The sequence below is a fragment of the Sminthopsis crassicaudata genome, chromosome 3, assembly GCF_048593235.1.
Source record: "Sminthopsis crassicaudata isolate SCR6 chromosome 3, ASM4859323v1, whole genome shotgun sequence".
Lineage (NCBI taxonomy): Eukaryota > Metazoa > Chordata > Mammalia > Dasyuromorphia > Dasyuridae > Sminthopsis > Sminthopsis crassicaudata.
Genome location: NC_133619.1, coordinates 501,517,281 through 501,534,661, shown reverse-complemented (window position 1 = coordinate 501,534,661; position 17,381 = coordinate 501,517,281). Strand labels below are relative to the sequence as shown.

Sequence of the window (17,381 nt, the reverse complement as noted above, 5' to 3'; positions counted from 1 at the left end):
GGCTGTGCTCTTTTCCAAAGCCTAACTCAAATGGAAAGGAATAACCTTGAAGGAAGGAGATTAAGGCCAGTTTTTCTCTCCTCTCCATCTGAATGGCTCAGTTCAACTTTTGGTTTTGCCCTAGGTGACTGGGAGATCTTTCTAATTGGAGGTTAGTTAAGTTTTTACAATGGGGCATGCTGTGACAATTTGAGATCTTGACCTTTGACTATGAATTGTAGTCTTTTAGCGAATTTGTCCTTTTGGTATGAGTAAAAATAGGAACTTTCAGTGGGTATTGCTGTCATTTTGCTTGTCTATTGAAAGTAAGAAGTCTTTTTCAAAAGAAGAGTTTTTTCCAATGACAAAAAGAGTGGAATATTTCCCTCTGAACTCTAGAGTAGTTCCTATTGCAAGCCTTCTTAAACTTTTTACACTCTTTTCACCTGAGAAATTTTTATGTCATCCCCGGTACAAAAGTATATAAAATATACATATAAACCAAACATTTACTGATAATTTATTTACTGATAATTTATAATTTATCATAAGTTCATGATGCCTTCATTCATTTATAAGACTCCATGTGGGGTTACAACCCACAGTTCAAGAAGCTGGAAACTGAGCCTCTAGGCTGAGCCTCTCTGGTCCTGTTTTTTTTTGTTTTTTTTTTTTTTTCATTGTTCAGAGAGGATCCAGGTGATGGGGTGTGAGAATTGAGGCTTGAGAGATCCCCCAACAACAAGGGGATCCTCTTTCACGGTCTGCAAATTTGCAAACCCCAATGAATACAGTCTTGAGGTTTGTGGTAAGAATGGGTTTATTTATGCTAAGAAAATAGTATTCTAAGAAGACAGCTTTTTTAATGGGCAAACTCCTGTTGGGATTTTTGCTAAAATGGGTTTACACTGAGAAGAACCAACTTCTCAGTGGGCCTTCCTGATTAGGAATTAGCAAAGATGGATTGATAAGCCTTAGGTTTTATTGGGTTTGTCTAGGTCCCCCTTCCTCCCCCCCTCCCCCCAAGCTGGGGCTAATCTTCAATTCAATAGAGGAAGCCAAGATTTCCAATTGAATGAGATCACTTACCTTCATAAATGGGTTTGGCCCCCCCTGGAGGTTGGGAGGGTTTGAGAGTCAGAAGCACCTTTCTCCCAAAGGTTCCTTTCCAACCCTTCCCTTAAAAAGGGGGCACAATTTACATCAGCCCCCCCAAGATTAAAGGGGACACAGTTTATATCATAGGGATAGGGCAGTTCGTTGCTGGACCCACATAGGTATTAAATGTCGGAATGCAGATAGGTAGGTGAATAATGATAATCTTATTTTGTGGCCTTGGCTTTATTCTATTCCCCTCCCTACTTGTTGTATGGGAGACCAAAAAAAATTTTGGAGTAAAGATATCAGGGGAACAGTTGTTTAGAAGTTCACAATTGGAAATTAAGAAGAGAGATGCAAGAAATTTCCAATCCAAAGTCAGAGTGAGCTCTTTAAAAGGGAACTGGTCCTAAGAGACTAGTACACTGAAATTAAACCATAGATTTAAGTCTGAAGGTTTTTATTTTAGATGTGTCTTGTTATCTAGAGTGTGGAATATTGTCCTGGAGAGGACCTATTTTATCCAAGGCTCAGGGAAACATAGAATTTCTTTGGATTCTATTTAGATTATGGGATAAAAGCTATTAAACATGTTTTGTTTCTAGTCTGATGATAAAGGTGGCAAGATTTTGTTTTTTTCTAAAAGAGTTGCTGTAGCAAAAAGCTTTTGCCCTGTAAGCTAAAAGAGTGAGATTGCATTCTTTTTTCCTCTCTTTTTAAAGAAAACTCAGAAATCTGTAATCACTAAAAAATTAGGACTTTATTAATTGTTTTGTTTTAGACTGATTTCAGTATCATCAATGGCCTCATGACTACTAAATTCCCTCTTATAAAACCTGTACATAAACCAAACCTGTGGGGTGGAATTGCTTACAAGTGTATCCTCTATCTTCAATATCTATAAGCTTACGCCCCAACTCAGTGCTGTACTGGCTGCCTCCCAGCCTGATAGGCAGCTTATATCTGATTAGTATTCTGGGCCTCTTGAAAGAACAGCATATTATTATCTTCCTGGGTACACTACCTCCTGGGTAGTAGCTTGGACTGTTAGTTATCCATTCCTACTCCCAACTCTGCAGCATCCTATCTGTAGCTGAATACATTAGGTATGGATTGGTGGGAGCAGGGATAGTCAGAATTGCATACTTAGTACTGCTCCAGAGGAAAATGTCAGGATACAGAAACAAAGAGCCTCCTTCTCCTAGGCCTGTCCCTCTTCAGGATCGTTGTATTCTAACAAGTATTCTACCAATCCTTGTTTTTTAGGCTTTGTTAGAATCTTTATTCCTGTCCTGTTCTACAGATCAGTCAAGTAGGCAAGTAGTTTCAGCCCAGTTTCAGATTCAGTCCCACCTGGAGTTGAACTTTCCTTTGTAAGAGCTCCTCATTCAGATCTGCTTGGTAACCCCTGTAGCTTTAAAAATTTTTTTTTGGATTGTTGAATTTATTTGTTTATTTGAAACAAATATAAAGTAGAAAAAAGGAAAAAATAGAGAAAAACAGAAAAAAGGCATTGTTATATGCACAGCAGAATTCAAAATATGAGATAATTTTTTCCTCAATAGTATTTAATTTTTCCAAATATACATAAAGACAATTTTCAACATTCATTTTTTGTAAGATTTTGTGTTTCAAACTTTTTTTCCCTCCCTCCCTTATCCAAGATAGCAAGCAACTTGATATAGCTTATGTATGTTGTGTAAGAAAAAAAGCAGGGAAAAACAAACCATGAGAAAAAAAAGCTAACAAAAACAACAACAATAGGTGAAAATACTATTCTTTAATCTACGTTCAGTCTTTGTAGTTCTCATTCTGGATGCATATGGCATCCAAAAGAAAATAAATTTCCATTTCAAGAAAGTCTCTATGCTAAATACTACACATTGTGTTCAAAGCTATTCATTATGTCTTTGTTTCCTGGTAGCTTTTCTTTGGTCTCTGCTGTGCACTTTTTACTTTATCCTTTTTTTCCCTTTCCTCCCCCATACCACTTGCCTCCCCAAAGGAGGCTACAACTAAGCATGAATATATTTGTACATATACACACATACATATACAGAGATAATATATAATAATTCATATATATATGTATATATAAACATTCATATGCATCTATATAAAGTTCTATTATGCTTGCTTATCTTCTGTTTCTCTGAAGGAAGATAGCATCATCCATCTTAGGTTCAAGTCTTTTCATATTTTTCTAAGTCTACCACCTCATCATTTCCTATACCTATAGCAATATTCCAACCTTATACTAAATTTTAAAAGTCTAAATTATTATTGATTAATGATTGACATATAGGGTTGTTTCCCTGTTTTTCTCTTCATTAAATTTAACTTTGAGATAATGATTGCTACCATTGCTTCTTTTTCTAATAAACTCTACTTCTGATCATTATTATGATTGTGTATATCTTTTATTTCCTATCCCTGCTGATTCCTCTGCTTTATTTCTGATGTGGCTAATGCAGCAAATATGGTGATAGGTACTGAGTGACGTGCTTTAGGAGAAGCACCAAATGTTGGGCTTTCATCATATGAAGAATTCACAATGGCCATTCTCTTTGGCAAAAGGTAGGTTTATTTAGGAGAAGAGTTACAGATAAAATGAGGAGATACAATAAACACCAGGAGTGGTAAATATGAAATAGAATGGGAGAACACATAGGAAAGGAGGGGTTAATAGCTAATGGTAGAAAGATTGAGTTTCCTAGTGGAACTTACGATTAGCTAGGAGAAAGGAAATACCCCAAGAGATTGGAGCATGCCCTTAGTTGAAAGGCTAAATCCTAAAAGAGATTTAGCCCCCTCAACGAGTTAGTTAGCTGTAAGAAGGAGAAAGACAGCATAAGACATGGTGGGTGTTGAGAAGAGGGAATATTGGGAGATGAGAAGAGAGACACCATGGAACATGAGGGAAGAGTGAAAGAAAGACATCCTGAGGCTGATCCAAAGAGGGTTTAGCAAAGATAACATGGGTTATAGACAAATTTTATAGGGGAAATTTAACTTCAGGGATATGACTGCGATTTTTGACAGGACATAGTTATAACCTCCATAGAGGATGAGTCTCAGAGATTTAACATAATTTGAATTTCTGACTGGATGACCTCTACAGCAGGTGGGACCATGAAGCTAAAATGATCTCCTACAGAGCCTTTTCCCTGCCTGCCTCAGGGAATGATTCCATCAATGCTCCAGTTCCCTCAGCTAATGACATCCAGATACTGAGAACCTCATCACTTCTACCCCGATTACCTTGCCTACTCTGCCTCCAAAGCTCCCTTCTTTTCTTTCCCTTCATCTTTATCCCCTTCCCCTTATGTACACAGCTTTCTATTAACTCCCATTCTTTCTCTTTCCCTCATTTCTTTATAAATTTAGAAGATTTTTATGCCTTTCTAGATATTTATGTATTGTTCCTTCTTTCATCTATTCCCAATCTAAGTAGGATTCCAGAATTACCAGCCTTCATGTCCCATGTAATTTCTCTGTCATTTCTAGATCTTTCACCTCATTTGTGTAACATAATTTACTCTTTTTATCTTTGCTTTTTAGGGTGATATCATACTCACCCCTCTCTTCTTATGTACCAGTCCCTGTGGAATGCTGATGATCCTCAGCTTTTCTGGCCCAGCCTGGGCCTGAATGAAAATCATTGTTATCTTTATTCCATTGAAATGAGGCAAGCTTAAAGAAAATTTTACTTGTAAATTAAAGGAAAGGGTAACATAAACAAGGTACAAAAACTTCAGGTGGTCAAGTTTCAGCCTAATCTGTGTATATTTGTCCTTCAATTAAAGAGCCAGTCAAGGACTTAAGGGGGAACAGGACTAGGGATAGCCAGGGAGGTCTGTGTGGTAGGAGAAGAAGAGGATAATGTATAGATGGTGACAATAGTGAGATGGGACAAGGTCCCACTTCTACTGAATAAGTGAAAAACGTTTGTTGCATAAAGGTTTTCCACAGCAGAGGACCACTTCATACATCAAGGAAGTTTTGACTATAGGAGAGTTGCACTTGTGAGAACATTCCAGTTTAGCATAAGAATAGCTCCATCCTAGAAAAAGAGAAGGAGAAAGGGAAGGGAAATTCAATTCTATTGCATTGCTTGAAGTCTATAGACGTAAAAAGGAGTGATCCCAGGTGTATCTAGCTTTAATGTCTTCTCTTCTCCCTCTCCATTCACCAGTCAGTTTTTACCAAGAAGGAAGTCTAGATTCCTATGGTCCTTGTTAGTATGACTTAATGAAAAGATAAATGGGCTTAGACACAGAAAACTTGGATTCAGCTCCTTGCTCTGTCATGGGCTAATCTTTTTGTGCCTCAGTTTCCTATAAAATGGGGATAATAATATCTACCTTCCAGGATTGTTGGGAAGGGTCCAAAAAAAAAAAAAAGATAAATTGTTATAACTGTTCTCATTCTTAGATCCTCAGAACTTACTGCCAACCTCCAGGATAGCCAAAGTCCTTAGGAGCTAACTCAGTCATGGAAACTCCTCCTCCCCCTGGGAAAATAAATTGTTCTGATCAGGGTGTCAGGGGCAGTAGAGGCTGGTGCACAGTCTTTCTCACCATTTCCATCATTAGAGTACATATAGAATAGCTGGCTTCTGCATCCTCTCCGTGACTTTGTAGTACAGGTACCCTCACCCTTCAGACAGATGCCTTTATTATACATTTCGCAGACAGCACACTGGACTGTTTTCTTTTCCCAAAATGCTAAGAAACTCGAATCTCCATCTTAGAGGAAAGACAGAGTGTTATATTATATCCTTCAGGCCATTAGTCCCATAAATTCTCTCTTTTTTGCTGGTCTTAGTCTACACTAGGGATGATGAGCTGGTCAGAAGTGAGGAAGAATTCCATTATCCCCAGGGGAAGGGAAGGGACTTGAAGGAAAAGGTGAAGTATTTTCTGTTTTGTCATCTCATTTGAAATTATAAGCTTGAACTTGGAAAAGATATGGGAAAGACCCCCAGGGCATCACCCACAATCCATTATTCTGGGACTCACCCCCTAAGAAGCAGAGAAGAAAGAGATCCAGCAGGAACAGCCTGATCATCTTATCCTTTGTCTGGTTTATGGAAGGTGAGCAAGTGTAATTCATTGATACAGTGATTAGAGGGGTGGGGCGGACCCATTGCTACAGACCTACCTCCCAGGAGTGCTTGTTGAGTCAGCAAAAGAGGGCAGGAATAGAAAACACAGCAAAATACAAGCTAAATGTTTGCTAACTGGCTCTTCCTTGTGTCTCCTTTCATAAACAGAACTCACAGACTTTCTAGTCTGTCTTCTGAGGGTACCCAACTCTCCTAAGATAGATTAAAATTAATAGTTATTCAGTTAAATAAATGAACAACTATTTAGTGATGTTTTCCTGTGTGCTCAGTGCTGTCCTAAATTCTATGAACTGCTCTTAAAAAACTTCCATTCTAGTTAGGAAGGCAGAAGATAATAGAGGGATTTATAAAATCATACAAAGTACCCTCAAATGTTACAGCTGTAAGGGACATTAGAAATACTTTCTCTTGTTTAATCTTTTGGTTTTATAGAGGAGAAATCAGACTGAGAGACAGTGAAGTTACTCTGCTAGGTAATAAATCATACAAAAGTCAGGTTTCCACAACACAATCACCACAATATCTTTGTAGGAAAATTAACTTTGGGGACAAGTAGAGTTCATGGAGGCAGGTGGGTGGGATTTGAGCTGGAAGCTGAAGAATCAATCATGGGAATAGGAATGATGAGGGAAAGGAAAGGGGGAACCCCGTTTGCCAGCAAAAAGATAGTAAGATAATCCCATGAGGTGCAGTATCCCCTGTAAATGAATTTACAGGCCTGAAAAACTAGATTGATAAATAAAAGGTTTATTGTAGGAATTTGGAAGTAAAGTTCAATTAGAAAGACGCCAGAGCTGGAGGTGGGCAGGCAGGAACCCTTACATGGCCGGAAGGATACCATGTGTTCGGGGGAATAGCTCCTGCAAAGAGAGAGCTCCAGCTCGGCTCTTTTATACCTAGAAGGGGCTTTGTGGGCAGTGCCAAGTTCTGGTGGGAAGAAACGGTTTGTGGGGGCTGGGGTAAGCTGAGCAGATAGTGGGGGCTGGGCCCGGATATTCAAAAGGGTGCTTTTTGACCAGGATTTGTAAATCAAGGTCAGCCATGGGTTGGGCAATCAGAAAGGAATCTTAAAGGGACTTCAGCCCCCATCAGGAATAGGTAGAGACAAGACTGGGAGCGTTCTAAGCAGGAGCACCAGGCTCTACTTGGGACTTCAGAGAAGTTGAATATTTGTTGAATGATCTATAAATCTTCACTGACTATTGTGGAGATAAGCTTGTGGCAGGTTAAAGAATGTGGTCTATAATTAATGGAGCTGGCCCTTCTGACTCTGTTTAAGAATTTCTGGGGGAAATTCTATATGTGTTCTTCCAAAATGATAAAGGAATTCCAATGCTGGGGACATTTAAGGGGAGGGAAGAGAGGATGGCACGTGGGGTGTTCCCTAGAGATAGCCTTTGTTATTTTGGGCATTTTCTTATTCCATTCAGATAATTATTTTTTCCCTTCATATCTACAAAGTTTTAGTGTGCTTATTATTCCACAATCCCTCCATTTTTAGTCGTTTTTTTCCCCCTCAATTTGTTGGGTGTGAGATAAAGCTACAGGCTTATTTTGATTTGCATCTTTGTTTCTATTAAATGATTTAAAGCTTTCTTTCATGTGATTGTGAATCCTTATAACTCTTTTGAGAACTGTTTGCTCACATTTATTGACCATTTAGTTACCAAAAGAATGACTATTAGTCTAATAATTGCTGTTATATGTATTTATTAATTGTTGAAATATTTCAGAAATTCAATCCCTATTTAAGAACCTTGATATAAAGAATTTTTTTACCTTGGACAATTTCCTTTCTTATTCTATGTATATTAATTTTGTTTGTGCAGAAATTTTTTCATTTCATGTAACCAATATTATCTATTTTCTCTTGTGTAATTGCCTCTATTTTTTGTTTGATTAAAATATATTGTATTTTGAAGACATTCCCCTATTTCTTTTTGCATTTTACTTTTTTTTAGCATATAATTGTGGGAAATATATTCCGATTGTTATTTTTTATTTCTTCTGGTTTTATTATGATTTCATCTTGCTTTCTTTCTTTCTTTTTAGCTTCCTTTTGTGGGTTATCTTGTCCCATTAAATTGTAATCTCTTTGAGATGGTGACTGCCTTTCTTTTTTCATTTTCGTATTGCTAGTACTTACTAGATTTTAAATAAAGGTTTAGTACAAATTTACTACAAACATATGTGTTCCCTATAGATACTTATATATCAGAGATTATCAGAGAAACTCCTGACTTGCTGAATTAGGAAATCTCCCAGGAAATTGGTCATGTGCTTTAGCTTCTTTTTAAAATAATAACTTTTTATTTTCAAAATACATGCAAAGATAGTTTTCAACATTCATATTTGCAAAACCTTGTGCTCCAAATTTTTCTCCCTCCTTCCCCTCTCCCCTGAGCAGCAAGTAATTTAATATAGGTTAAAGATGTGCAATTCTTCTAAACATATTTCCACATTTATCATGCTGCACAAGAAAAATCAAATCAAAAAGGAAAAAAATGAGAAAGAAAAAAAACAAGTAAGCAAACAACAAAAACAAAAAAGGTAAAACTACTATGTTGTGATCCACAATCAATCACCATAGTTCTCTTTCTGGATGCAGATGGTCTCTCCATTACAAGTCTATTGGAGTTCTCATTGTTGAAAAGAGCCAAGTCCGTAAAAGTTGATCATCACATAATCTTATTGTGTACAATGTTCTCTTGGTTCTATTCACTTCACTTAGTATCATTTCATGCAAGTCTTTCCAGGCCTTTTTGCAACCATCCTGCTGACTATTTCTTATAGAACAATAATATTCTGTTACATTCATATAACATAACTTATTCAGCCATTCTCCAATTGGTGGTCATCCACTCAGTTTCCAATTCCTTGGCACTACAAAACATTTTTTATGATCTCTTTGGGATATAAGTTCAATAGAGACACTGATGAATCAAAAGGTATGGCCAGTTTGATATCCCTTGGGACATAGTTCCAAAAAGGTTTGATCAGTTTTTAATTCCAACAATATATTATCTAAATATATTGTCTCAGTTTTCCTACATCTTCTCCAGCATATAGCAATTTCCTTTTCTGTCATCTTAGCTAATCTAAGACATGTGAAGTGGTACCTCAGAGTTGTCTTAATTAATTTCTCTAATAAATAGTGATTTAGAGCATTTTTTCATATAGCTAGAAATGGTTTTAATTTCTTCATCTGAAAATTGTCTGTTCATATCTTTTGACTATCAATTAAAGAATAGCTTGTATTCTTATAAATTTGAGTTAATTCTCTCTATATTTTAGATATTAGGTCTTTATCAGAATTCTAGAATGTAATTCCCCCCACTCCCTCCCCCACCCCAGTTTTTTGCTTTCTTTCTAATCTTGGTTACCTTGTTTTTTTGTTTGTTTTGTACAAAACATTTTCAGTTTAATATGATCACAATCATCTTTTTTGCATTCCACAATGTTCTCTAGTTCTTCTTTGGCCATAAATTCCTTTCTTCTCCACAGATCAGAGAGGTAGACTATCCCTTGTTCTTCTAATTTGATTATAGCATCACCCTTTATGTGTAAATCATGAACCTGTTTTGATGTTATCTTGGCATTATAGAGTGTTAGGTATTGGCCAGTGCCTAGTTTCTGTCATGCTATTTTCCAGTTTCCCCAGCAATTTTTGTGAAATAGTGAGTTCTTATCCCAGAAGCTGGACTTTGGGGATTTATCAAATACTAGATTACTATAGTCATTGATTATTATGTAATGTGTATCTATTTCACTGATCCACCTCTCTATTTCTTAGCCAGTACCACATACGTACATACATATACATACATATACATGTAAGTATATGTATATATGTAATATATAGCTTGGTATAGCTAGGCCACCATCCTTTGTATTTTTTTTTTTTTTTTGGTTCTTCCCAGTGAATTTTGTTATTCTTTTCCTAGCTCTATAAGTAATTTCTTGGCAGTTTGATCAGTATGGCACCGAATAAATAAAATAATTTAGGTAGAATTATTATTTTTATTATATTATCTTAGCCTACCCACTAGCACTTGATATTCTTCAAATTGCTTACATCTAACTTTTTGTGAAAAACATTTTGTAATTATGTTTGGATAGTTCCTGGCTTTGTCTTGGCAGATAGATCCCCCAAATGTTTTATATTATCTACAGTTATTTTAAATAGAATTTTTTTTTCTATCTCTTGCTACTGGACTTTTTTGATAAGATATAGAAATGCTGGTGATTTATGTTGGTTTATTTTATATCCTGCAACTTTGCTTAAGTAGTTGATTGTTTCTAATAGTTTTTTAGTTGACTCTCTAGAATTCTCTAAGTACACCATCATATTATCTGCAAAGAGCGATAATTTTATTTCCTCATTGCCTACTCTAATTCATTCAATTTCTTTTTCTTTCCTTATTGCTAAAGCTAACATTTCTGATACAATATTGAATAGTAATGGTATTAGTGACAACCTTGTTTCACACCTGATCTTATTGGGAATGCTTCCAGTTTATTATCATTACATATAATGCTTGCTAATGATTTTAAATAGATGCTACTTATTTTCAGGAAAACTCCATTTGTTCTATAGTCTCTAGTATTTTCAATGGGGATAGGTATTGTTTTTTGTTAAATGCTTTTTTTGCATCTATTGATGTAATCAATAAATGTTAATTTGGTTATTGATATAGTCAATCATGATAATAGTTTTCTTGATATTGAACCAGCCCTGCATTCCTAGTATAAATCCTACTTGGTCATAGCTTGCTATCCTGGTGATAAGCTGCTGTAATCTCTTTGCTGATATTTCATTTAAAATCTTTGCATCAATATTCATTAGGGAAATTAGTCTACAATTTTCTTTTCTGTTTTGCCCCTTTCTGGTGTAGATATCAGCATCATATCTGTGTCATAAAAAGAATTTGATAGGACTCCTTCTCCTATTTTTCCAAATAGTTTGTATAGTATGGAATTAATTGTTCTTTAAATGTTTGATATAATTTACTTGTAAATCCATTTGGCCCTGAAGATTTTCCCTTAGGGAGTTCATTAATAGCTTGTTCAAATCCTTTTTTCTAAAATGGGTCTATTTAAGTAATTTATTTCCTCCTCTGTTAATCTGGGCAATCTGTATTTTTGTAAGCATTCATTCTTTTCACTTAGATTTAGATTATAAGATTTATAAGCATACAATTAGGCAAAATAGCTCCTAATTATAGTTTAAATTTTCTTTTTATTGGTGGTAAGTTCACTCTTCATTTTTGATACTGTTAATTTGATTTTCTTTTTCTGATCAAATTAACTAAAGGTTTATCTATTCTGTTAGTTTTTTCATAAAGCCAACTCTTAGTTTTGTTTATTATTTCAATAGTTTTCTTACTTTCAATTTTATTAACATAGAACATAGCTAATTTCTCTTCAGCATTCCTCCTTCCTTATTTCTCTTTCTTTAATTTCCAATTGATAATTTTGTCCATTAAGCATAGGTTTAGAAAATACCTTTCTAGAAAACTATCAAAGGTTCTGTCAGGTTCTGCCAAAATCTAAAATAATTCTATTATTAGCTATGTTTTATGTAGCCTTAGAGAGAGGTACAGGGAAGAATCAGTTGCAAAGTCACAAATTTAGGCTAGCTATTAGAAAATTTCCCAAGAATTAGAGTTGTAAAAAAGGTTAAAACAATGGGCCTTAAGAATTTGTTTTTCCCTCACTGGAGGTTTGAGCTAAGGTAACATATTACTTATACCCTTCATGGATAACTTGTACTGGGGATACTTTTTTGAGCTTTGGTTGGACTAGATGACTTTTGAAGCCCCTTCCAAACCTAAAATTCTAATTCTGTGAGAAGAAATGAGGAGCTCAGACTAGATTATCTGTATAATCTCTTCTATCTCACCTGTTCTGTGATCTAGGGTCAATGTCTCACTCACCTAGAGGCCAGAATGACTAAATTATCTCTGAATTTGAGAGAAGAGCAGAGAAGTGAAGAGAAAGGAAATTTGTCCACTTTTATAATATCCAGAAAATATAAATAAAATAGTTTTGTTTGGATTGGTTGAAATAAGAGAGAGCAAGCAAACTTCCTGCCAAGTTAATCAGCAAAGGATCTGATATGGGAGTATTGAATTTGAGGGGCTAGACATAGATATTTCACAGATCTAGAAATTTCCAAGTAATAGTCCTCCTTAATATGTCCAAGGCTAGGTTCTGTAACTATCTATTAAGTAAGTATGTGTCAAAAATGATTACATCATCATTCTCTTCCAGATTCATGTAGGCTAAAAACCATGGAATTCAATTCTAGGTCTCATTTTCCTTTTTACTATCTTTTTTTGTTTTTGTTTTTATGCTATTGCTTATATGATGCCCATAGATTCAAAGAAAAAAAATCTTTCCTAGGTATAATTATCTTTTTTTAAAAAAACCTATCTTCAACCTTCAGGAATCCCATTTACTTGTGATTCCTGGCCTTAGATCAGAGCCACTAATTTAATACTATCAAGTGGGATCTTCTCACCAAGGTATAACCAAGGTCATAGTACTTAAACTTCTTAAACTTTAGTCTTTAATCTTATGATAAAAGAATCAACTTTTTTCATCATAACATAGGAGATCATTATTGCAAGAAACAGAATTCAACCTCAAGTGGGTCTCAAAAATTCATTAAGAGATATTTTATAACTGAAGTTTACTTTCAGAGAGCAAGGCAGGAGAACCAGGATAAGAGGGATTATTTTCTACAGACAAGTCCAACTAGCTTGATTTAGGATTCCTCCTCAGGGATTACTCCCTAAATCATCCTCACCCAATGCCTGATGTTTTGTATTATAATAGAAAAATGACACTCCCCATAAATTTGTTTGCATTCTTTTTCATTGGGGAAGAGAGCATAGAGTAGGATGATTTTGTACGAAAAAAAGGAATGAGACTAGAATTGAGACCAAAAAGAGTCAGAAAGATTTCCTGGGAGAATATAAGGACAGGGATCAGATCCTTGTAAACCACCCTCACCAGGCTCTGTTAGAACTGGTTGTTGTTCAATTGTTTTCAGTTCTGTCTGACTCTTTGAGACCTCAATTGAAGTTTTCTTGGCAAAGATTCTGGAATGATTCACCATTTCCTTCTGGAACTCATTTGACAGATGAAGAAATTGTGACAAACAGGATTAAGTGCCTCGCCTAGGATCACACAGTTAGTTAGTGTTTGAGGCAGATTTAAACTCATGAAGATAAGTCTTCCTGATTCCAAACCTTCTTGTTAGATCTCAAAGACCTCTCATACAGAGTTCAACTAGAGAGAAGAAGGTACTTGGTGTGGATGTTACTCCAAATCTGTAAATACATGAGCTTTTAGATGACATCTTGTGGTTCCTAGAATATTAATATAATTGATATTAGTGTCCTGACCTTCCATGGTCACTACTTGATATGACCAGACAGACATAGCTAGGGATAATGACTAGATGCTACTATCCTAAGAGAAAATGTGGATAAATACTCCATGCCTGATCTGGCTGACCAAAGCCTTCAGAGAGCCACTAAAATATCTTTCTTAGTAAGAATTCTCAATTCCTTGTAACCAATTTCTTATTGACAACCTAAGCTTGAAAGCACTTGAATTCATGCTTTGTTCCCACAATTATAATAGAATTATTATTTTTTTTTGGTATAGCCAATAGATTTCTGGCTCATGAAATATTTTTATATATCATGTATATATTCCAGCCCTGTGGGGTGAAATTATCTACAAGTGAATCAACTAATGTCAACCTATGTGAGCTTGTACATACCCTTCCTATACTGTACTGGCTACCATTCTGTCTACTACATTGCTGATAATCTGATTATTGTTCTGAAGTTTTTGAAGGACCAGTTCATTATTTAGCCACTGAATGTATTGCCTCCTGCTGAGGGTTTAGATTTTTAAATGTCATTCCTATTTTGAAATCTGCCACATCTTACCATCGGTTTAATTTGTGAAGTTTTGGTATTGTTATTGGGAATGGTAGTACTAAGTCAAGCAGAATAGGATCTCAGTAATGGCCCAGAGGACTGGGGAATGTCAGAGGTAACAAGCAGTTTTTTTCAAGTTCTTATGCTTTTCCAAATTCTTAATTTCCTAGCATCTCTTAGAGTTCCATCTCTTTTCTCCTTTTCTATTGAAATGCCAAGCCCTTATAATAGATTGCCTATGCACAAGAAGTGCACAAGTAGTCAAGACTGCATCTTTCCTGAGATATGTTTTCTTTTGTTAGAGACCTTCACCCCAGATATATTTGATGACTCTTCTGGATTTTATATCACTAGTCCTTTCCTGATACAAGGTATTCTGATGATCTTCAGGTCTCCTGAATAGGCATAAAAGAAAATTATATTTGCCTTTATTCAATTGAATCAAAATAGATTTAAAGAAAGCTTTATTTAAAAATTAAGGGAAAGAATAACATAAGACAATGTGAAAAATTTAACATAGCCAGGTTTCAGAGTGGATTAGATATTTCTTCCTTTTAACTTCATCTGTGTATGTTCAATCTCTAATCACGAAGTCCATCCTAGGCTGAAGAGGGGATAGGACTAGGGGTAACTAGGGAAGTGATTTGGTTGGGAAAAGAAAAGGAAAGGAATGACTTTGTGTGTGTGTGTGTGTGTGTGTGTGTTTGTGTGTGTGTGTGTGTGTGAGTGTGTGTGTGTGTGTGTGTGTATGTGAAATAAAAGTATTATTGCAGTGAGATGGAGCAGGAAGCACCTCTTGCTTCTATTGAACAATCATAAAAATGGTATTTCTTTATTGCAGAAGTCTTCTCTGCAGCAATAGTTCACCACTTGAATCCAATTTTTGAGTTTTAAAGTTTCTCTGCAATTGTTACTACATTCCAGGACAGCATAAGAAAAGTTCCAATCTAGGAAATGAGAAGTTATTTAATTTTTCACTTATCTTCCTCATTATGGGGAACCCACCCTAAGATTTTTCCCCTTATTCTTTTACTTTTTAGACTTGAGAGTAGGAGTATTTTCAGGTATATCTCAACTTAGCATATACTAATTATGTGACTTTGAACAAATGCCTTAAATCTTCTTAAGCCTCAGTTGTTTCCTTTACAAAATGAGTTTGATATTAATTACACTGTCTACTTCTCAGGGATGTGACAAGAAATCCCCAAGTATTTAAGGAGATCTGTTTGTATTGTCCTCACCTAGGGGAATCTACTGTCCCCCACCCTCTGAGAACTAATACAGAGTTGATGAGCCCAACCCATTGGCAGAACTAGCTAGATTTGGGCCCAAAATAGTTTCCATTCTGATTTCCTCACCAAGTATCTTTTTGGAGTAGGTATAGTAGGTTAGGCTGCTGCATCCATTCTCTGCTGTTGTAAAACAGGTTCTCTCACTCTTAACACAGCCATCTTTTTTATACATTTGACAGACAGCACAGACGATTTTTTTCCTTGGGTTCCATGCAGGAAAGAGATTTGTATTCCCATCTTAAAGATAACAGAATAGATCATATTATCTCCTTCAAATCACTCAGTTTTGTCACCCCCACTTATTGTTAATCTCAGTCTCCATTAGAGATGTGGACTTGGTTAGAGCTTAGATGAAGCTTGACTATCCCCATGGGAAAGGAAGGGAGATAAGGGAAAATGGGGTATTTTCTATTTTGACATCCCTCATTTGATATTCAGACCTAGTCTTGATATGGATATGAGAGACTCCCCAGGGAAGCATACCCAACACTCCATTTCCGGACTCACCCCCCAAGAGGAAGAAAAGAGAGACTCCCAGCAGAAACAGCTTGTTCATCTTATCCCTTGTGGAGTTCCTGAAAGTTGAGCCAGTGGTGATATAGTGCCAGTTAATGATATAGTGACTGGCGGGTGGGGCAGACACTCCAATCACTGATTGCTACTGACCTACCTCGAAGGATTCCTGCTTTATAATACCCTGGAGAGTGGCCAAAAGGTAATTAGGGGCATGGGAGACAAGAGAAGAGGGAAATGAAACCCAAGTGCTCATTAGCTGATTCTTTGTGAACTCTTTTCATATATCCATCCTATTCATCTCCCTTTCTAAAGAATTCTTACTTTAATATGTTAATATATTTAATATGTTATCCGAGCTTTCTGTTTTTCAGGAAACCTAATTCTAACTTATGCATGGATGAACATGCTCAGACTTTCAGTTAAACAAGGTATTAGGAAGTTTTTAGGGAATATTTTAGAGAATATTGTATACTCAGTATTGGGCTAAGCATTCTGCGGGATAGAGATATATAAAACATGGGCCCTCAAGTTAGGAACTTCCACTCTAGCTAAGGAAGCACATGGAAAAGTAGAGGTGGCCTAATGATTTATAGAACCATTCAATTATAAAATCTTAAAATGTTAAAGCTTAAAGAGCTCCTTGAGCTTGTTCATCTTGTTCCATCCTATGATTTTACAGAGAAGAAAGAGGTCAAAGTCACATACCTCTTAGTGGAAGAGCTAAGAAAATATTAATTTCTTGAATTCTGATGTTATTTTTATCACTATGATCACTCCAAATTATTTCATATAATCTTGTGCCTTTCTTTTGCTGTACCTGTCTCTTGAGAGAATGTTCCACAGGATTTGTAACTTTCACTTGCTAGAGACTTTCATTTCCCTTAGTTATTGCCACTTCCGTTTGTATTTGCTTGATGACCAGCTTTCTGTAGAAAGAGGCTCACACTTTTATTCTTCCATTTTATTCTTCCAAGTTCTTCCATTTCTTTCTGTGATTGGTTGTTGTTCTTCTCAAGGGGAACCAAAATGATATCACTATGTTGGAATCAAGGTATAGTGAATCTCATTGTTGCTCAGACCAATATGAACTTGGAAGGCTTTACCACAGGTCAGACACAAATAGTTCACATAAACATTGGAAGTGGAGATCTCTCTAAATTGGCACATCCTATGGCTTTTTGGGAGCTGCTGCAAAGCAACTTCACTTATAGAGCATAGCATTTTCTTTGATGCAGACATACAATGCTAAGTAGTCCTTTGCCTGTGTCTGCCATGTCATGCAATGGATTCCAAATTTCTATAAAGTGTCCTTGTATTATTTCTTCTGATCTCCATGTAAGGCTTGCCTTGTGAGAGTGTTCTGTAAAATATTATTTTAGGCAAATGTACATTTGACATTTGAACAACATG

At 35.9% G+C, this 17,381-nt stretch overlaps 2 long non-coding RNA genes across 2 annotated transcripts; both read right to left on the bottom strand.

The window, feature by feature from the left end:
- Positions 1–3,463: 3,463 nt before the first annotated feature.
- Positions 3,464–6,154, bottom strand: LOC141563173 (uncharacterized). Its single transcript, XR_012488358.1, has 3 exons — positions 6,099–6,154; positions 5,658–5,825; positions 3,464–5,140 (listed from the first exon to the last, which is right to left on the bottom strand). It is a non-coding gene; the product is annotated as an uncharacterized LOC141563173 (long non-coding RNA).
- Positions 6,155–14,688: 8,534 nt separating this feature from the next.
- On the bottom strand, positions 14,689–16,049 carry LOC141559740 (uncharacterized). The gene is made up of 3 exons (XR_012487543.1): positions 15,963–16,049; positions 15,522–15,692; positions 14,689–15,110 (listed from the first exon to the last, which is right to left on the bottom strand). It is a non-coding gene; the product is annotated as an uncharacterized LOC141559740 (long non-coding RNA).
- Between the last annotated feature and the right edge of the window lie 1,332 nt (positions 16,050–17,381).